Consider the following 21,915-nt stretch of genomic DNA (forward strand, 5'->3'; position numbering starts at 1 on the left):
CCGTTTTTTGTTTTCTGTTCCTCCTAGTCAGATCTGACTCTAACTAATACACCATCCTAATAAAGTAGCCTAATAAAGTCCTCCTTCCTGTCCCCTACTGAGATATTCTTTACTATACAAATGTCTTATTCTCCTTGCTTGTCACAGGCTATCTTTCAGATTATTCCTTTAGTTGCTTATTAACTATCTCCCTATTTAACCAGAAACTCCATGAGGAGACTTTTGTTTTCCTTGTCATCCAGTCCTCAACATCTAACACACGTCTACCCTTACAATAGACTTGGTGAATATTTACTGAATCGAATGGACAGATGGAAGGGTGGATGTAGGCAAACCAGATCTGTCCAGTTTTACAGCACTGATAAAATGACCAAGCCTCAAAATAAATCTTTCTTTTAAACACTGACCGTCCACCAAAACTACCTCCCCCCCAACATCCTACCTCTGCTCCACATTTTAATCTGAATATGAAGTAATAATTCTAATAGCCAACACTTTTTTAAGCCTTCAAAGGTGCCAAAGACAAATTTCACGAGAGGGGCATTTTACAGTATACCTGACCGGTATCCCTCAAAACTGCCAAGGTCAGGGGCGCCTGGGTGGCGCAGTCGGTTAAGCTTCCGACTTCAGCCAGGTCACGATCTCGCGGTCCGTGAGTTCGAGCCCCGCGTCGGGCTCTGGGCTGATGGCTCGGAGCCTGGAGCCTGTTTCCGATTCTGTGTCTCCCTCTCTCTCTGCTCCTCCCCCGTTCATGCTCTGCCTCTCTCTGTCCCAAAAATAAATAAAACGTTGAAAAAAAAAAAACTGCGAAGGTCATCAAAAACATGAAAGTCAGAGAAATTGTCACAGCAAAAGGAACCTAAGGAGACACAACTACTGGGTGCAATAGAGTATCCTGGCTGGGTCCTAACACCAAAAATGATAATACCTAAAAACTAAGGAAATCCAAATAAACTACAGACTTTGGTTAATAATAACATATCAATATGGGCTCATTGATTGTTATCAAATATACCTACTACTGCAGAATGTTAATAAGGAGAAACTAAGCTTGAGGCAGGGTGAGGGGAGGATACATAGGTATATATATTCCATACTGTTTCCTTTTTTTGTGGATCTAAAACTGTTCTAAAAAATTAAATCTACTAATAAAAACAAAGACTTCCATATATTAACTCCTGTTAGGCATACTAATTCTCATAAAGACTTAAATAGGTACTATGATGAGTCCTATCTTATAGACACGAGAGTACACTAAGTTTAGGGGCACCTGGGTGGCTCAGTTGGTTGAGTGTCCAACTTCGGTTCAGGTCATGATCTCGCAGTTCATGAGTTCGAGCCCTGCATTGGGCTCGCTGCTGTTAGCGGAGAGCCCGCTTCTGATTCTCCGTTGCCCCGCTCCCTCTCTGGCCCCCCCCCCAATAAAACTTAAAAAAAGTACACTAAGTTTGGTTTCCCTGACACCTTGAGGCTTAAGCCATATGTTTCTTCTGGATCAAAATTTATTTGATGTAGTCATTTAAATAATGCACATTGATTAATGTATGTCATCCAGGGACCGAGCTTAGGTAATTCTATGAAAAGAGTCAAAACTGGGAAGGCAGAAAGGGCTTTGGATCTGCCTACTGAAATTCCAAGGGCGCAGCTAAGCATTGTAAAGAATGTACAATTCTAAAATGTGTTAGATTTACATGCTGACAGCACATACACTCCTCCAACAGCTAGAAACAACTGAGCTTGATGTCTAATTATCAAGAATATTATTTAATATGAAGCCACCAGATGGCACAGATTGTCAAGAACACATAAATCATACACTGTAAGTTACAAAGCTGATTTGAGAGTGGATTTGTGTCCCAAGTACTGAATAGCTAGGACTCTATCTCTGAGGCAACCCTGGTCTGCACAGAAAGAACACCTCAAATGAGAAAAGGCTCTGTGCCATTGCATTTCTTTCTAAAGATTCATTATAAACTTCCTTAACTGCTACTTTGGCTAGCAGAACCTTATCATTTCATTACCGGCCACTCTACTGACCGAAACGAAGATTGGGGCTGGTCAGATTGAAATTCCTGGCCAATGCAGTTTGACCATGAAATGTTATCAGTGCTGACTGTGATAATGAGGTACAGCCAGACAGACCTAAGCTTTATTGACACATTTGTTTACAAAGGGTTTTCCCAATGGGACTTGACTTCCTTACTCAGAACGGTAATGTAAGTTGAGTCCGATTTAAATTTCCACCTGAAACAACACCCAAGGGACTACTTTGCATCTGTGATCTCATTGCTTCCCATGGTTCCTTGGGTCTCCTCACTCTGTCTATCCAGAAACAAGTCCAGCTGAGACATTAGCTCCTTCACAAAGTCTTTCTTAACCTGCTCAGTGCAGGCCATTTTCCATATATTTCCACTGCACCTTGTGGTGGTCTCAGTCAGCGGATTTATCGGAGTTCAGTACAATTCAACAAGTATTCAATGGATGCCTCTGAGGCGCCGTTCTGGGCACTTGGGAACCATAGTGAACAAATCAAAGATGCCTGCCCTTGTGAGAAATCTAGCAAGCAACCAACCATAATCAATGAGTCCATTTTATAGCATGTTACACTGCTAAGTGCTGTGGAAAAAGAAAATGTGGAGTGTGTTCAAGAGGGTGGGGCGGCCCGGACTGCAGTATTAATTCACGTGGTCAAGGGAGGCTTGCTTCAGTGAGCACACGAGCAAAGACCCGAAGGAGGGGAGGGAGTTAAGTCTGCAGATCCTGGAGGCGGTTTTCTGGAAGAGGGAAGAGATAGGGCAAAGACGCTTAGGCAGGAGCATGTCTGGTGAGATTAAGAAACAGCCAGGAGGCTAGTGAGTCTGGAGGAAGTGCCCAGAAGGGAGTAGGAGGGGAAGAGAGGGGTGAAGTGGTGAGCATCCATTGTGCAGGGCCAGGGGAGGAGGGGAACACTGCAAAGACTTCGGCTTTCACTCTGAGTGAGAGCCACAGCTACTGCTGGGTTTCAGGTAGAGGAGGGACGGAGAGCTGCCTTAGCCTTGCAAGATTTGTTCAGGCCACTGTGCTGACGACAGAACTGTAGTAGGGCCAAGACAAAAGCAGAAAAACCTGTTGGGGGTGATTATAGGTGAAAGATGATGATGCCTTAGGCTAGAGAAGCAGCAGTGGAGGAAGACAGATGGGAGCCAGGTTCTGGATTTAGAGTCTTGGTGGGGTTGGAGGGGTGTAACAAACAGAGGAGAGCCAAAAGTGACTCCAGGGATTGTGTTCTGAGCGACTCTTACAATGGGGAAGACCATGGAAGCAGCAGGTTAGGATGTGACATGCAGGAATTGAGGAAAGAATGTGAATTTGGTTGTCGCCTGAGAATGCCCTCTGGACTCTTTCTGGAAAGACAAAGCAAGTGCAAGGAGGGTCCGTGCCAGTGGTTGGTGAGAAAATCTGGGATTTGGCAGATGAGACGTTTTAGGAATGCCGCATTTCTCATTTCCAACACTTGATATCACAGAAAACATTGCGAGAAAAAAACACGGAAATCAACGTCTCTGAGTCAAAAAGTGATTTCAACGAACTAGACTCTGAACATGAGAGAGTTCCTCTTTATGTGTGGCCTGAGAATGGAACATGGTTTTTAAAATCTGTCGAAATAAGTCTAAAATCTTTCGATATGTAGAAAATAATTTTGACGGTAAGAAATTATCATGTAACAGTTTAATCGGCAGTTTTTTAATTCGAGACACAAAACTACCCTTTATCTGGATGCAATGAATATGATGGTAAGAATATCTAATACTAATCACTCCCAATGGGTCAGGGACCCAGCGCTAAGGGAGATCCATGGATCTTCTTGTTCTTCCTCATAACAACCCAGGGATGTAGTTACCATCCTCAACCCTGCCCTTTGTAGAGAAAGTTCGAAATCGTGAAGAAAACTACTATGTTTCCTGTATGCCCCAAACAGCCTTTGTACTTTGCCATTTTTTTCTTGGAAAAAATCCTCGGCCTCTTATTTAATAAATCCTCACCCTGGGGCGCCTGGGTGGCGCAGTTGGTTAAGCGTCCGACTTCAGCCAGGTCACGATCTCTCTGTCCGTGAGTTCGAGCCCCGCGTCAGGCTCTGGGCTGATAGCCTGGAGCCTGTTTCCGATTCTGTGTCTCCCTCTCTCTCTGCCCCTCCCCCGTTCATGCTCTGTCTCTCTCTGTCCCAAAAATAAATAAAAAACGTTGAAAAAAAATTTTTTTTAAAAAAATAAATCCTCACCTTTAAGAATTTTAAGAACACAATCTTTAGCACAAATCTTCCATGCCTCCCTCTCTATTCCACTCAGCTCTCTGATTCTAGTCTCTTGTGTTCTGTGTTTCGGGTGTTGAGTTTGGTTCACTCTGCTCAGGTCAATAACCAGGCACAGAAGGAGGTGCTGGACGAGAGCAATGAGTAAGACTCTGTCCCCAGACTGGAGGCACTTAGAGTCTATCTGGTTGGGCAGATTACTGCCTGAATGGGTGATACACTTCCTACCACAAGAGAGGAGCTCTGCCTGTATGTGTGCAGCAAGCTCTGACAGTGAAGCCACAACTTAGGACAAGCCCTCATGGAAAGAAAGGGGGGGTGTTTTTTAAGTTCCTTTGGCTTCATGCTGCGCTATGGGTAATTCCAGTAAACATTCCCATGCTGCAGCAAGCCGCTTAAGGAGTGTTTTGATCATAAGTCTTTTCACACTTTGCATCACGAAGGCCACAAGAGCAAACGCTATCTGTCTAATCTTGGACTGACAATGACAGAGTAGGTCATATAAAAGCGAAACTAATAGTATGTTAATTACAGCTCAATTAAAAACAAAACAAAAAAAGTCCTGAAAATGATTCAGTTCTGCCTTCCTGGAAGAAGTATGAGAAACTCTGACACACAAATAGAAAAGCATTCTACTGGTTCATCTCAAAACCACAGTTAGAAAAACGATTTAGCAACTACCATAGAATAGAAATGAGTAACATTTACAGGGTGTTAGAGAGTAACATATTAGATGATAACACCTGCAGATTCATTAGATGAAGCTACACAAGGTAATTGTACTGGGAGGCAGGGGGGTGTTGTCCATCCTGGAAGAAAATCAGTCTAGATAGGAAAACTCCACGAACCTAGAATGAGAAGCCATCCTGTCAAGAGCCAGGGCTGTGAGCACACCAAATTCTAGCAAGTTCAATTCCATTTCACTGATGTTTATAACCCTCATTTGTAGTTTGAGAATAGATTACTAAGGGCCTTCTCATTTTATTATTATTTTTAAATTTATTTTTGAGAAAGAGAGCACGCACAGGGGAGGAGCAGGGGGGGACGGAGGGTCCAAAGTAGGCTCACATTGTCAGCACAGAGCCCGACTTGGGACTCGAACCCATAAACTGTGAGATCATGGCCTGAGCAGAAATCAGATGCTTAACCAACTGAGTCACTCAGGCACCCCTAAGGGACCTCCTAGTTTAAGAGGATCTCAGAACTGTGAAGATATTCATTCCAACCGACAGATTAGGACGAAACAAAGTTGTTTTTCTGATCTGCAAATGCACAACCCTAATGATATAAAATCTGCTTGTGCACGTGTGTCCTCCTCAAAGTTCTGTTGGCAAGAAGATATTTCCTGAAAGAAGCAACACTGTGGTTGATGCAGCATGCAGAAACATACACTAAATCATCATTGACAAGTCCCTAAAAAAAAAAAAAAAAAGTATGTCAAATACTGAAATATAAGAATTTAGCCGACAAGACCAGATTCCTTGCTAAGTCTGCACAGAGCAGGGACACTAGCAATCATGACATTGAAATTTTTAAGGGTTCTTATTCTCATTTGCTGCCTGGAGATGTGTATGGGTTAAAAGATTTATTCCCTCCTTCTCTATCATCCTTGCACACTCAAATAAAAATACTCTTTAAATTCCTTGTAAAAGGGGGGAGAGTGGGGAGGGATTTCAAACGTGGGTGGGAGGAGCTTTTGAAAATGGACAGTACCCCTTCCCCCCGGTATCATCTTTGGATGCTATTGGTAGAAATGTGTTGTGTGAGAAAAAGAAACTTGAGAGCCCCTCACTAAGTACCAGACCACAAAGGCCAAATACCTCGATATGGTTAGTTTTAGGAGAACCACTGACTCCTCTCGCAGAAGCTAACCAGGTTTTGACAGCCTTTCACTGTGCAGAGATGCAATGCCCCTCGGGGCATGGTTTAAACCTCTATATCCTCTACCTGAGTGCAGGTAGTAACAATTCCTGTTTGGACATGAGTCGGCTGTGTTGTTTTCCAGTGTCACCAAGACAACATCCATGACTAACCCACAACTGACAGAGCCCAGAAGCGTTTTGTCAAGACACATGTGAACTTCAGCGCTAAAATCGACAGAATTACTGACCACTTCATCATTTTCGCTCATATATTGAAAAGAAATGTCACTATTCTGGAGAAGAGATGTGCTCTGGTATTTCTGAGGTGCATCCTATGATAAATTGTATTTTACTTAATCACAGGGAAGCATCAAGTTTTTGAAGCCCCCAAAGACAGTTAGTTATGGACGTTTTCTTTGTTTCCTGTGAATAGGCACCCGTAGCGTGAGCATAAAGCCCGAAGGAAAGAAGCAAGAACCTAACGAACTAGTTAAAAAGGCAAGAGAATCCCCATCTTTTTATATTATTATTGCTAATATCTAAGGTATTTGACTGTTAACATGAGAGCAGCGCTGACAAAAATGCAGAATTTGGATAGGACTGCATAAAGCAAGCTTGTTATCCTTAGAAAGTCAAATGTCTTCACCTTGGGCCTGCTGATGCTGTTTTCTCACGGTTTCTTGGAAAACACAACTGTTTTCTTTGGGTTCTTTCCAGGTGCTTTACTGAGGGGCCAAGATGGATGAGGAGGAGGTTGTCGCAAATCAGTTGTCACAGAAGAACAGGGAGAGCTGACCTCAATATGCTTCTGTTCTTTCTACACAAAATTCTCTGAGTATAATGCAGAGGGGGCAGGACAGTCAGAAGTATAGCATGGTCATTTGCTGATTGTCCTAGGGCAGCATTTCTAAATATTTTCATCCTAGAGCTTTACTTTTATCCCCTCAATCAGTGTTTCTAACACTGTGGTGAAGGACCAAATTTTCTGAATTTCCAATCCAATGCAGGTGTTTGTAAAAGAGGGTAGAAATGATTTACTAGAAGAAATTTAAAAACCAAGAATATGACATAACCTCCACATTCTGCATTATTGATTTCAATAGACAGACACTACTCTGTTGAGTTGCTGTTAAAGTATTTTGTTAAGTTTATTTATGTATTTTGAGAGAGAGAAAGAGAGGGAAAGTCGGAGGGGCAGGGAGAGAGGGAGGGAGAGAGAGAATCCCAACCAGGCTCCACACTGTCGGCACAGAGCCTGTCGGGGGGCTCGATCCCACAAACTGTGAGATCACGACCTCAGCTGAAATCAAGAGTCAGTCACCCAAACTGACTGAGCCACCCAGGTGCCCTGCTATTAACGTTTATAATAGCTTACTCTTCATTTCTTTTCTGACCTTGTGGCAGACAGGTTAACAAAAATTCCCAACTACAGTTTGAGAGGAACCGCCCAATCCCACACAACACAAACACAGGATGCGTGCACATCAGAGGCACAAACACACAAGACACGGTTGAGGTAAACTATCCACTTAACAAGTAATTTAAATTTGTATTCGAAAAATTTCACACGAGAAACAGTTTTCGAAACATTACAATTTTTCGAAGAGACTGCTTACCTCGCCGCTCTGTCTTCTCGTGCCCACCCAGAGAGGCATCTAGCTGTCAAACCTGTCACAAAGCTACCAGTGCCAGTTTCCAACCCCCTCCCTCCCCCAACCTGACCTTCTGCCTGAAGCTCTCTTCCTCCTTCTCACAGATGCTGTCCTGGTGTTCCCTTTGCCTCTCTCCACTGCAGGGGTTTCCTTTCGGATAGATTTTATTACCATTCAAAATATCTGCTAATCCTGCCCTGGGGTGAATTATACTTCCTTACCCCCTTGATGGCCTAGGCCATGACTTGTGACGTTCCTCTCTATGGAAGGACTGTACATGTCCGCCATGTTAAACTCAGAAGTGACCATGTGACTTACTTTGGCCCATGGCATGTGTCGCTCCAAGGTGGAAGTGTAAGATCTACTACCTCTTTCTCTCTTTTCTCTCTGCCGCAAGACTAGCCATAATGTCCCAGATAGAGGACTGCATCAGCCTCCGCCCCACTAAGGTGACAACAGAACTACCTGATGAACACATTGGGTGAGTACAAGTTCAACTTTGTTGGGGACTTTTCCTGTTGGTTGTGACTGTCTCATAACCTAAGCTGACAGATACTCACTTGTTTCCCGGATCTTCTTTATTGGTTTACATTTGGATGATGCATATTTTCTAATAGTTTCCTAAGAAAGTGTGAAAACCTGACAAGTCTAAAAACACAATACTGTATTTGAAATACTTTTCCCTCAAGATTAGGAAAAGCATTGATACATTGTCTTCGAGCTTCCGATGATGCTGTTGAGAAGGCTGGTGCCATTGTCATTTCTAGTCCTCTGTAGGAAACTTCAGTCCCTCCTGGAGGCTTTTACTATCTCTTTTGTTTTTATAAACTGGCATTCTAAAATTGTACGGTGGCGGTGCCTGGGTGGCTCAGTCGGTTAGGCGTTCGACTTCGGCTCAGGTCGTGATCTCACAGTTCATGGTTTCCAGTCCTGAGTTTGAGCCCCATGACAGGCTCTGTGCTGACAGCTCAGAGCCTGGAGCCTGCTTCGGATTCTGTGTCTCCCTCTCTCTCTGCCCCTCCCCCACTCACACTCTGTCTCACTCTGTCTCTCAAAAATAAATAAAAACTGTTAAAGCTTTTAAAAATTGTATGGCCATGTGCTCAGACGTGGCCCTTTTGCATCTCTTTCAGTCTTCATGCTCATGTTTTTCAAATTCAGGAAAGCATCTTTGATAATTTTTCCCCTTAAGATCATCTTTTATTTCTCCCCACCCCCCCCTTTTTTTTTTTTTTTTGAATCTAGTTTTATTGGGCGCCTGGATGGCTTAGTTGGTTAAGCATCCGACTCTTGATTTCGGCTCAGGTCATGATCTCACGGTTTGTGAGATTGAGCCCCACATCAGCTTGGGCTCGCACTGACACGCGGAGCCTACTTGGGATTTTCTTTCTCTCTGCCCCTCCCCTGCTAGCACTCTCTCTCTCTCTCAAAATAAATATACTTAAAAAAGAAAAAAAGAATCTAGCCTTATCAAAGCTATACATGTTCATAGTTTGAATAGTTCACAGCCTTCTCACTGAATATTTACCCTTCCCTAGAGATAGTCACTGTGAATTTTTTTAGCTAATTCTTTGGAATTGACCTCCATATCTCTACACACACACACACACACACACACACACACATTTAATTTTAGAGAGAGAGACAGAGTGCAAGCAGGGGAAAGGGGCAAAGGGAGAGAGAGAATCTTAAGCAGGTTCCACACTCAGTCTGGAGCCCAATGCAGGGCTCAAACACACAACCCTGTGATCATGACCTGAGTTGAAATCAGGAGTCAAGACACTCAACCAACTGACCCACCCCGGCGCCCCCTACACATATTTCAATTGTGGTAACTTGGTATTTCTGCTTTAGGCATTATTCACTTTGCACTATGGAAATGAGGGTTTATTTTTCTCCCTCTCTGCATGGCCACTACATACATGCTCTTTCATTATATATAACTTTAATTAGATTAATAATTAGTGGTTATATTTTTAGAGCCTTGTATTCCAGTTCTATTTGAGCTGTATAATAGGCTATAATTAATTTTCCTCCTCTTCCCAACTTTTTGTCTTTCCTGGAGTTAATAATTGCATTGTTCTTGTCACTTCGGGGTTGTCTTAAGCACATATCACTCATTCAAAACTCTCCATCACTTTAACTCTCAGCTCAATATATCAGACGTAGCAGGTTTTCTGTTTGGTTGGTTAGTTGGTTGAGTAGTTTGTTGGTTCCTCTGTTTCATGCTGAACAATTTCTTTAAATTCACTGGTGTGCCCCCAAATGGAGGTCCCTTCTCTGCATTTCTCAAGATAGGACAGAATATACTTTAGATAGTGGTTTGTTAGCTGGATTTGTAACTTAAAATATTTAGCCAAATGTTCTGTAGGCCTTCCTTTGTACTCTTTTCCTGGGCTCTGTAAATGGGAGGTATTAGGTATGACCTCTAATCCCTGAAACCTTCTGGATTTCTATAGGACAAATTACTTCCTTCTTATTGATATGCCCCCCCCGCCCCCCCCCCCCCCCCCCCCCACTGTGGGCACTCAGATGTCAGCTTCCATCTTCCATCTGTTACTTTTCTTCCATCTATCCCATCTTCTAAACATGTGTGGATTCTCTCAACTCCTATGGTTTCCTTTCCTGTTCTTTTCTGTCCTTAGGGAGCCGAATTAATTTAGTATTGCCAATATAACAAATCACCGCAAACTTAAGGCTCAAAACGCAACTGTATTATCTTACAGTTCTGAAGGTCTGAAGTCTAAAAGCAGTCTTGGTGGGCTAAAATCAAGGTGGTGGCAGGGCTCCGTTCCTTCTGAACACTATAGGGAAGGATCTGTTTCTTTGCCTTTTCTATCTCCTAGAGGTTTCTGTATTCCTTGGCTTGTGACCTCACCATCTATCTTCAAAACAGAACCTCTTTAAATTTTTTTCTCTCTCTCTGACTCAAACTCTCCCGCCTTCCTTTTGCCCTTATAAGGATCTCTGTGATTACACCCATATAATGCAAACTAATCTTCCCCTTCTCAAAATCTTTTAACTTTATTACATCTGCAAAGTCTCTCTTGCCATGTAAGCTACTATATTCACAGGTTTCAGGAAGAAAGACATGAGTGTCTGGGGGTGGGGTGGCATTATTCTGTTTATACCACAAGGGTTCATACTTTTCTTATTCTGGTCCTGTGGAGTGTCAGGGAAGAACAGAGCACAGAGCATGTGTTTAATCATCTTATTTGCTCGGGAGCCCAGATAGTATGTGTCCTGGTTCAAATCTCTCAAACTTCTCTCATATCTCTGAAATAGATATAAGTAATGAGAACATACAATAGAAATAACCAAATATCACTAAAGCCGTCAACGCGTATATAAGATTAGGATAGGCTTGAGAATGTTTTCATAAACCCCGAGTGCCACTGTCTGGGAGAGAAGCTAGCAGAGTGGAAATGGAAAGGAAATGAGTAAAATGTAAAAAACAGAACCAAGGGAAGGGGAGAAAAGGTTCGTGGAGGAGGTACGTATGATAAGATTATGGAATATGGCTGTCACTCAATAATGTGGGTGCTACCTAGGGCCTAGTAGACACAGATCAGAGATGGCAACAGGAAGACAACATTATATATGAAAAAAAGAAAGCTACAGTTATAATTGGAAGCCCTAGGGGCACCTGGGTGGCTCAGTGGTTGAGCATCCAACTTGGGCTCAGGCCCTGATCTCAGGGTTGGTGAGTTCAAGCCCTGCATCAGGTGCTGTGCTGACAGCTCAGAGCCTGGAGCCTGCTTCGGATTCTGTGTCTCCCTCTCCCTCTGCCCCTACCCTGCTAGCTCTCTCTTTCTCTCTCTCTCAAAAATAAACATTAAACAAAAATAGAATTGGAAGCTCTAAATCCAAACTCCATCTTCAAATTTACAGTTTTATCTTATTCAAGTAAACCAGGTATCTTGGATATATAAGTGAGGAAACTGAAACTCAGGGAAGTTATCTCAGCTTAAATTAGTACACCTATGTGAAAGACCCTAGTGAGACATCACACAGCAGTTGAATGATAGTTGAATCTGAGTCAGAAAGAAACACCAACTGGAAACTAGCATCATGGCATAGACAAAGATAGCATGAAAACCCAAAAGCTAAAAGGCAGATGAAAAGAAAATTATCTTTGCCATCTCAGGCTAGATGAACTTGCTTCGCCATAAGAAAACTCATCTTGATGCATGGATATAGTATTCTATAGAAAAACCACTTTTATTCATTCAACACAATTTTACTGAACCCCTCCAATGTGAAAAACATCATGCTAGGCATATTACAATGAATAAGGCAGATGTAATCTCTACCCTCATAGAGATTATAGTACAGCAAGGAACTAGACAATTCAATCATGACAAGTAAGTGTGATAGGCACTTTGATGGAAACAAAACCAGAGGCGCTTAAACCAGACCGGGGTGTTGGTATGGTGGGGAGAACGGTTAGGACGAACTCGGAGCGAATGATATACCCTTCCCAGCTCAGCTAAAGAGTAGGAGCCAGTGAAGCAAAGAGAGAAGGGAGTGGTTTGGCAGAGGGTTTCAGGGAGCTTACTCTTTGCCTAGGAAGCATGATATCTTAGAAGCTAGTTGGCCTGATTCTTGTGGCATGGATGAAAGTGGCAATAGGCTGATGTCGGCGGGGGGGGGGGGGGGGGGGTGCGGGAAGTGTTTGGGTTACGATGGTACTTTCAGAATGGTAAAATTACGATGAAGAAACCATAATTACTTTGCATTCCTTCCAATGCAGAGTCTCTCCCCACTGTTCCCTCTACAACCAGGCAGTGGAGCGCAGTGGTTGAGAGCAAAGCTCTAAAGCCAGACTGTCTGGGTTCACGTTCTGACCTTGCCACTTACTAGCTCTAAGACCTCAGGGACATTTCTTCACCCTTCTGTGTTTCAGCTCGCTCATCTATAAAATGTTCGTAATGTTACTATTCTCCTCATTGGGTTATTGAGAGGACTAAATTAATTCATACAGCCAAAGTGTATAGAACAGCCCTTGGCACAAAGTAAGCACTCAATAAATCTTCACTTGTTACCACTACTGACCTCAAATGCCAACCACCGGCCCTCTGGCAATTTCTAGGAGGAGAAGAGGCCATTGACTTTGTTTACATGATATTGCGTTCAGTCACAGGAAGCTGAGAATGCAGCAGTACTGGAAGCTTACCATTTAGTCCTCAAAATAGAAATTAAAAGTAACCAGAATCTTGCTGGCCAGATCCCCCGTTCTGACTCTGGGACATGAAAAATCAGAAAGCTTCAAAGAGGTCCTCATCTCTTTCAGGTTATATAGAACCAAGACAGAGAGGGTGGCCGTGCTGAAATCAAGCCCCACAAGAAGGCAGTACCTTGGGGGAACCATCATGGTTCAGGCTGCAATACGGAAACTCAATTATCTTTAGACGCATCCAGAGGTGATCAGGCCGAAGGGGATCTGTTTTGCCAACCAACGCCAGGAGATTAGTATTAGATCCTGAATTTCAACAGCACTCAGTCAAATATTTGAACACCAGCCGTATATAAGACACCATTCTAGACGTTAAGGACACAGCAGTGAAAAAAGAGACAAAAGCCCCTGCCCCAGAGGAGTTAGATGGACAATAAACACAATCAGTGAGTTAAGTAGACAGCACACCAGAAAGTGGTAGGTGCCATGGAGAAAAATTAAGTGGCAAAAGGAGATAAGGACAGCAAAAGAAGAGAGGCGGGGTGCAGGGTAAACAATTTTTATCAGCGTTGTAAGGGAAGGCTTCACAGAAATGGGGACATGTGAGCAAAGATCTGAGGAGATAAGAAAGACGTGGAAATGTCTGGAAGGAGCATTCCAAGCAATTGCACAGTCCCTGAGGAGAGAGCGTATCCAAGATATTTGAGGAACGGCAAGGTGGCCAACATGACCAAACAGAAAAGTAAGGGGAAGAATATCAGAGAGCGAGGGCAGGGAGGTAATGGGGCTTGTAGGCTAATTGTAAGAGTCATGGCTTCCACTCTGAGTGAGATGGGGACCTGTGGGAGAATTTTGGACGGTGATGGCATGGTCTGCTTTACGTTTTAAAAGGATGGCTCTGGCTGCTATGTTGAGAATCGAATGAAATTAAGGGTGACTGATACAAAATCATAGTCAAAGCTGACAGTGGTGGCATCAGAGAAGATGGGAAGAGGGGCCATATATTTTGAAGAAAGGGTAATAGGATTTAATGACAGGATTTGGACACGGGGGTGTAAAAGTTGCTGAGTCAGCCTCTGCGATGGGAATGATGGTGTTGCCGTTAACTGAGATGGAGAAGGTTGTAGGGAGAGGTTTTTGAGGGGAGAGGAGATCTGGAGTTCGGTTTCGATATAACAGAATGGAGAGGTCCATCGAACATCCAAGTAGAGATGCTGAGGTACTTGGTTATACAAATCTGGGTCTGAAACTAGGGAGTTGTGAGCTTACTTGTATCTAATGCAATAAGATTGAAGGCGATCACCAAGGGAGAGAGTACAAGAACAAAAGAAGTTCAAGGACAGAGTCCTGAGGCATTCCAACACTAAGAGGTCAGTGAGCAAAGGAAACTGAGAACAGTGACCAGTAGTGTAGGACAAAAACCAGAAGAACATAGTGTCCTGGAAGCCAAGTGAAGAAAGTGTTACAGGGAGGGGGGAGAGGGATCACCTGTGTTGAAGGCTGCTGACAGGTCAAGCGAGACCAAGACTTAAAAAACAGGTCACTGGATTAAGTAACATGGAGAGCAGTCGGGTGGAATGCTGGGGGGCAAGAGCTAGTTGGAGTGGATTTAACAGAAAATAAGAGAAAGGAAACTGGGACAGTGAACATAGAACCCTTTCAAGGTATTTACGGTAGAGAGAGAGGAAAAAAAGAGAAGAAAAGGAAAGAAAAAAGTGCAACAGTAGCTGGAGGAGGAAGTGAAGTTACAAGTTGTTTTGTTGTTGTTGTTGTTGTTGTTGTTGTTGTTGTTGTTCTTTAAGATTAATTATAGGGGCACCTCAGTCAGTTACATGTCCAACTTTGGCTCAGGTCATGATCTCACCACTCATGAGTGTGAACCCCACGTCGGGCTTTGTGCTGACAGCTCAGAGCCTGGAGCCTGCTTCAGATTCTCTCTCTGCCCCTCCCCACCCTCAAAAATATATAAACATTCAATTTTTTTAAAAAAAAGATTAATTTTAAGAAGCGATGTATTAATTTACATGGAGAACTATAACTGGTAAACAGACCAGGAATAGTTGTAACAGGTCAGCACTTCCTCTTCTTTGTTGGAAAACTATCTGGAAAGTATGATGAAAACCACAAGATGACTTCGTGAGCATTGATAACTTGCACGGACTCCAACTATGAAGAGCCTCAGCATCCCTCTACACTGCAGGGGAAGAACTCAGTAGATCATAAGCCTGCATTGACTGGGCAAGGAACCTCTCCCACTTCAAGTCCCACTTCAGGTGAACATGAACCCTGCTTTGTGTAAAACATGAGCCCCGCTTTGGGTGAGCCCCGCTTCTCTCTCTCTCTCTCTCTCTCTCTCTCTCCCTCCCTCCCCCTCCCTGTGCCTCTCCTCAGATGTCTCTCTCTCTCTCTCTTTCTGCCCCTTGCTCAGTTGCGCCCTCTCTCTCTCTAAAAAAAAAAAGAAAGAAAGAAAGAAAGAAAGAAAGAAAGAAAGAAAGAAAGAGGTACATGTACATTTAAGGGACAAAAAAATGAATTAAATAATTAACTATTTGGTAGGGGAGATATTTGGGCCGTTCAATGTTTTTCTTTTTGCTGTCATAAAGAGGGATGTTAATGATTCCAGTTGCTTCTTGAACTAGAAATATTTGTTGATATCTATTACATTAAGATTATGTGAAAATTACCAAATAAGAAAACCTTTTATATACCTCCTCATTTAAGTGCAAAAGCAACCAAGAAAATAAATCTGAAGAGTATGAGCCATCTAATACCAACAACAGGCAAGTTGGAAATGCATTCAACAAATATATACTGAGCACCTAATTATATGTCAGGGCAGGGTTCCAGTATTTGAGATACATCGGCGAACAAAACAAAGATACTGCTTCTGAAAACTTGTATTTTAGCAGGGGAGTCAGTCAACAATAAACATGAAAAGTAGTAAAATAGTGTACTTGAAGGCAATAAGTGCCACAGAAAAAAAGTATTAACAGGGCATGGGGATTCCAGAAAAGTGGGGTGGGAATGGGGAGTGGTTGAGGTGGGTGTCAATTTGCAATTTTAAACAGTATGGTCAAAAAAAAACCACCCCAAAATGAGGTCCATATTTTATTGTATGGATATGCCCATAAATAAACAATCGGAGTAAAGGTGGACTGAGGTGGGACATACAAAGGAGTGTAAATTGCTCTTGTCCTTCTAAATAGCAACTTGACAGCCAAGGACTTGGGAATGCTTCATTATCTTTGCTCCAGTAATTTTCCATCCAGCATGAGGAAGTAACTCTATGTAAAGCCTCATGAATAAAGGCAAAAAAAGATAGATGATCGATCGATCGATCGATCGATCATGGCTTTAGTGAGAAAGTGACATGTCAGCAGACTTGAAGGAAGTGAGGGAGTGAGCTCTCTCCATATTTGGAAAAAGAACATTTTATGCACTGGAACAGCCCCAAGGCGCTAAGGCAGCAGCGTGGCTGGTGTACGGCAAGGTAAGAAGGGAACTTCTCTAGAAGCGATTGCAGTCATCCAGACAAGAGATGAGCTCTTGCAGACTTGGCTCACTTGCAGTGGAGGTAGTAAGCAGGCAGGTTTGGGATACATTTTGAAGGGACAGACAATAAATTTTCCTAAAGGAATAGATGTGGGGTATGAGAGAAAGGAAAGCACTAAGAATCTTGCCAAGATTTTTAATCTTGGCTACAAGGATAGGAAAGGCTGTCAGATATAGATGTGAGGGGGAAAATCAGTTCAGATTTGGATACATTGAGTTTGAGGTGTCTGTTAGATGTCTATAGCATCTCAGATCCCTTTGGTCTCCTTGCCTGTGGAGCCTTTGGCCTTTTTCTGTCCCCACTGCCATGGCCAACATACTTCAGGCCGTAACCACCTGACAGTGCTTTGTTTCACGTTCGGGCCCATACAAAATGGAAGTATCTGTGTTTTGGGGAGGACGGTAGCATTATCATTGCGTTGACAGACTCTTGACCAACTCCCCTGACACACTTTTTTTCCCTACTCTTTTCCCAGGAATTCTATTCCCAAATAAAATAATAGCACAGAGCTTATGCCTCAGGTCTGCTTTCTGGGGGTACCCAGGCTAAGTCAACAACCAAGTGGAAGTGTGAGTAAGTACTTGTTTCGGTGAGCCTGGAGTTTGGGGGAGTGATTTGGAGGGAAGGTATGATTTTGAAAGTTGTAGCATAGACCTAGTATTTGCAACCATGAGACTGGCAGGGAGCACAAAGGAGTGGACAAAAAGAAATGTCCAAAAGACGAGAGGATGAAAATTTTAGTACCTTTGAGACAGAAGCAATGTTTTGTTCAGTACTATAGCCCCAGTTTCTAAACATGACACAAAGCAGGTATTTAACAGATACTTTTAGAATAAATGCAATGGATCACCATGGCCTTGGAGTTACGTAGGAAAGCAAATTAAGTCATGAGAGGTGTTGAATTAGAATAGGCAGGGTTCGTTGAACTTGAGTTTGTAGTGAAAGTGAAAATTAGGTTCAACAGTATAAATAATAGAGAAAAATAACAGGAAAAGGAAGCCGTGGTTAGAGAAAAGCTCTCAGATATAACTTTCTCCTTGAAGACTTTTATTATCATCTCATGAGACCTTCCCCTTTTCTGGATCTCTGTCTTATCTATATTACATTAAGTCAAGTTATATCTATGTGCTCTTCTCTACTTTCCCCAATATAGATACTTTCCAGGGGTGCAACTGAGTCGAAAATAAGGGTAGCTCCTAAGTCCCAGAGACAGAAAATGGATGCTGAAAGTTTGACATTCCTAGTTCATTTTTTATGGTTCGTGGAGATGGTAGGGAAGAACAGATTAAATTGCGAGACTCGATTTCAAATCTGGAGTGGATCCGAAGGTTTAGTAAAATAACTTGCGCTTGGATGAATTGGAGGACTGAATGTACACAGTTAGGTGAGTACAGAGGCCAAGAGGGCAGAACTCAAGAATACACGGTTTGAGGCCTGTGGGTCCGAAGGCAGGGCACAGGCGAGGAAGGGAAGTGGGCCTTCAGTCAGAAGGCACCTACGAAGTTAGCAAAGTACGATATGAAGAGAGAGAGCCTACATGAAGGTCAGTGTGACCAGACAGGAAGAATATGCGGAAATTTCTACAAATTATAAAAAATGACCATTTTGCTGGGTGATAAAAATAGGCCGTGAGGCAATAATTCCAAGAATTTGGCCTTAGGTACAGGGTAAGAAGAGCTCAATTTTGAAAATGTATTTGACACAAGGCTGAGATCTGCAAGGAAAAGCTACTAATAGGCAACATTTTAATCAATGCTTGCTACCTGCCAAACATTGCTCCAAGTGCATGTTCCCGTCAATGGTCTCATTTAATTATGACAACACTAGGATGATGTACGTGTTATGATCGTCTTTATTTTACAGATGGGAAAACTGAGGCACAAGAATGAACAATTAATTGCCCAATGTCACATAGCTAGTAAGTGGCTGAGCAAGGATCTGAACACCAAAATATTAAAAAAAAAACTTTGCCCAGGACCACTCATATTCATTCTTTATTCAATAAGTATTTAACAAGCACCGCTACATTCTAGAAATGGCGCTGGTGCTAGGAGTGGGAAGGAAGGGAAAAAGCCGGTGGTAAACAAGACAGATATAATGCCTACCTTACATGGACATTAAACAAATAAGTATGTATGGTGAGTCAGAAAAAGAAAGTGAGAAGTTACTGTTTGGTAGGAGGAGTGGGTAGTAAAAAGAATTCCAGAGGGTAGGGAAAAACAACCGTATACCTTGAAATGAGAGCCTACAGTAGGGGAAAAAAAGAGAGAGAGAGAGAGAGAGAGAGAGAGAGAGAGAGAGAGAGAGAACAGCCTAGAAAAAAATGAAAAGAATAATATGGCTGGAGTGCTGAGAGCTAGGGAGACAGCTGGGGGAGCTGGGGAGAATGAGAAGCCCAGATGGTGGAGGGTCTGGTGTTCATGATAAGGAGCTTAGACTGTGTTCAGTAAGCAAAGGGAAACTATTAAAGGAATTCAAGCAGAGTAGTGACTAGATCAGATTTATATTTTTAAAAATATTACTGTGGCTACACAGTATGGCAAATGGATTGGAATACCCCAAAAACAGTTCTGTAGGACCTAGATGGTAGTTATTGCAGGAACTTCAAAGAATGAAGATTGTCTATACTAGAGAATGAAAAGTGGCTACAGGAAAGGAGAGAGGCCACAAATCCAATTTTCTAAGGCAGACAAGTTTAGGGGGTTCTGATGTGTGTCAGAAGTATCTTAAGTTTCTGGCTTGAACTGAGTAGATGCCCTTTACTAATCCAAGGGCTTTGGGAAGAGGATTTTGGAGGGAATATGATATACAGGTTGAGTTTGACATGGCGCAGTCATCCAAACGGAAGTGTAGCAAGGTCAGTTAGGAATATGAATCCAGAGTCCAAGAGCAAGATCTAGGTTTGAGTTATGGGCTGGACAGTCTTTGGCAGAGGGAACCTGAAGCTACTGGATGTGGATGAGACCACCAACAAAGTACACATTAGGGCTCAGCTCAGCAGGATTCCAATATCTGGATAACGGAGAAGCTGGTTGTCAAAGAACAATCAGAAAAATAAGAAAACTTTGCTATAAGAGCAGAAGGAAGAGCATATTTAAAGTTTTTTTTTTTCAACTTTTATTTATTTTTTTGGGGACAGAGAGAGACAGAGCATGAATGGGGGAGGGGCAGAGAGAGAGGGAGACACAGAATCGGAAACAGGCTCCAGGCTCTGAGCCATCAGCCCAGAGCCTGACGCGGGGCTCGAACTCACGGAGCGCGAGATCGTGACCTGGCTGAAGTCGGACGCTTAACCGACTGCGCCACCCAGGCGCCCCAGGAAGAGCATATTTAAATGAGGGGTGTGGTCAGTAGTGTCAAAAACTAGAATGAGGTCTTGTAAGATGAGGACGGAAGCTTGCGTGTGACAATTCAGAGCTGCTTCAGGTGAGTGGTAGGAACAGAACCCAGACTGGAAAGGGCTGAGGAATGGAACACGTGAGAATGTCCCCTGGGGAAGAGACAGCTGCAGTCATAGCTGGAGAAAGATTGAAGGAGAGAAACATTTTAAATGAGAGTTAAGCATGTTCAAATGACAGACAGAAAAGCCAGCAGTGAAAGAAGGGTTGAAAATAACAGAAGGAAAGGGGACCCCTCTTCAGCCCAAAGTCCCCGAGAAAGCAGAAGGGGATCTAGAGCACTGGGAAGAGCAACTCTTCTTTGTAACAGGAAGCCAGTAAGGGGTGGGGCTCAGATTTGAACCCTCTCGTTCAGCTTCTGAAAGATAGAGGACAGAAGGAGAATTATAATAGACATGAGCCCTAGGAGAGGATCGCAGAGTTCAGTAAAAAGAGTCAGAAGCGTGGCCTTGAGCGACCTCTGAGATAGCAGTTTCGGTAGTCGAGGGAACGTTAGTCACACTGTCGGGTTTAGAGTGGGAGTGGGGTGGTGAAGAAAAGGGCACAATGGGTGTAAACCACTGAGGTGGAAAACGGCTGTGAAAAGACAGCGACCAGTAAGGTTCCACCCCCCCCCCCAAAAAAAGCGGGGAGGTGGGGGAAGGGAGGTCATATTTCGGAGTGTCCAAGAGCAACCTCGATCTGGACAGGTGATTGCTCGGAGGCCCCCGAGGACCGAACAGCTCATTCCCGGGCCTGGCTGCCCGGTTGCACCCAGCGAGGTGCCACAAGTCCCTGGAGCTCCAGCTACTACCCCCTTCCCCCACCCCCACCCCCCCGCCCCCCGCTACCCCCCAGAGACCGAAGAGCAGGGCGGGCGGCCTCTAGGTTTCTCCGCTCACTCACGCAGAGAAGAGGCCGCCGGCCGGGCAAACCCCTCCCACCGGGCTACCACAACGCCGGGGCAGCGCAGCGACCCCGGGTCCCAGCACCCGGCCCGGCCCCCGGGCACCAGATTTGGCGGCGTTTGCAGAGCCTCCGCCGCCCTTCCTCCCGGCTCGCCCTACTCCGGCACCGAGCCGCGTTCCAGACCCCTCGGCGCGTCGGCCACGTCCCCGCAGCGTTCGAAAGTTCCCGGGGTCGACGGCGTTTAGGGACTAGGGGCTAGGGTCCAGGGCCCAGGCCGGCCCGCCGCAGCCGCCTTAGAGCCCGCCGCTTACCGCCGCAGGGGCTGGCCCGCGCGGGGGTTTCCACCCAGCCGTCGACACCCCTAGGGAATTCCCCACAGGGCCACATTCACACACACCTTCCTCCGGCAAATTTCCGCCGCCGGGTTTTTATCCGCCAAAACGGCGCGGCGGGACTCAGACCACTCCTCCCTCCCGCCCGTCCCTTCCCACCTTCGCCGCCTCCCCCCACTCCCCGCGGAACGCCTTCGCCTTGGCCGAAGGAGCCCGAAGGCCTTCGGCGAGTTCCGCCTCCAGCGCGGGGGGCGGGGCCGCTCGAGCTCCTCCGGGCCGAGCTCGGCTGTTTCCGTGCGCGGCCGCTGCGCACTCGGCACTGGGCGGCGCTGGCTGGCTCCCTGGCTGCGGCTCCTCAGTCGGCGGCGGCTGCTGCTGCCTGTGGCCCGGGCGGCTGGGAGAAGCGGAGTGTTGGTGAGTGACGCGGCGGAGGTGTAGTTTGACGCGGTGTGTTACGTGGGGGAGAGAATAAAACTCCAGCGAGATCCGGGCCGCGAACGAAAGCAGTGACGGAGGAGCTTGTACCACCGGTAAGAGGAGCAGGAGGAGGAGGCAGGAGCCGGAGAGAGCCGGGGGGACGGAGGGGGGACGGGGAGGCGCCGGACACCCGCGCTCGGGGCCTTCCCCTCGCAGGAGGGGCCGCGGTAAAGATGGAGCCTCCGCCCGAGCCCCACAACATCGCCGCCGCTCGCAGCGAACAAAGAATAATGGCGGCGGACTGGAGCCAGCGGCGGCCGGGGCGGCAGCGACTCTGCCTGTGCTGCCT

General features: G+C 44.8%; 1 protein-coding gene and 1 long non-coding RNA gene across 6 annotated transcripts in view; one reads left to right on the top strand and one right to left on the bottom strand.

Annotated features, from left to right (window-relative positions):
• Positions 1-21,272, bottom strand: part of LOC121030975 (uncharacterized) — a 76,781-nt gene extending 55,509 nt beyond the window's left edge. The window contains exon 1 of one of the 2 annotated variants that reach the window (XR_005790488.1): positions 21,129-21,272. This is a non-coding gene — a long non-coding RNA (uncharacterized LOC121030975). The remainder of the gene's footprint in view (positions 1-21,128) is intronic. The other variant, XR_005790490.1, reaches the window with a different exon arrangement.
• A 187-nt stretch (positions 21,273-21,459) lies between these two features.
• CREB1 (cAMP responsive element binding protein 1) overlaps positions 21,460-21,915 on the top strand; it is a 65,836-nt gene continuing 65,380 nt past the window's right edge. For 2 of the 4 annotated variants that reach the window (XR_005790486.1, XM_040476015.1), the window contains exon 1: positions 21,460-21,679. The gene's annotated coding sequence lies outside the window, so the exon portion shown is untranslated. The remainder of the gene's footprint in view (positions 21,680-21,915) is intronic. The other 2 variants (XM_040476018.1, XM_040476017.1) reach the window with 2 other exon arrangements.

This window comes from Herpailurus yagouaroundi, unplaced genomic scaffold (genome assembly GCF_014898765.1).
Source record: "Herpailurus yagouaroundi ecotype Mexico unplaced genomic scaffold, PumYag 140, whole genome shotgun sequence".
Classification (NCBI taxonomy): domain Eukaryota; kingdom Metazoa; phylum Chordata; class Mammalia; order Carnivora; family Felidae; genus Herpailurus; species Herpailurus yagouaroundi.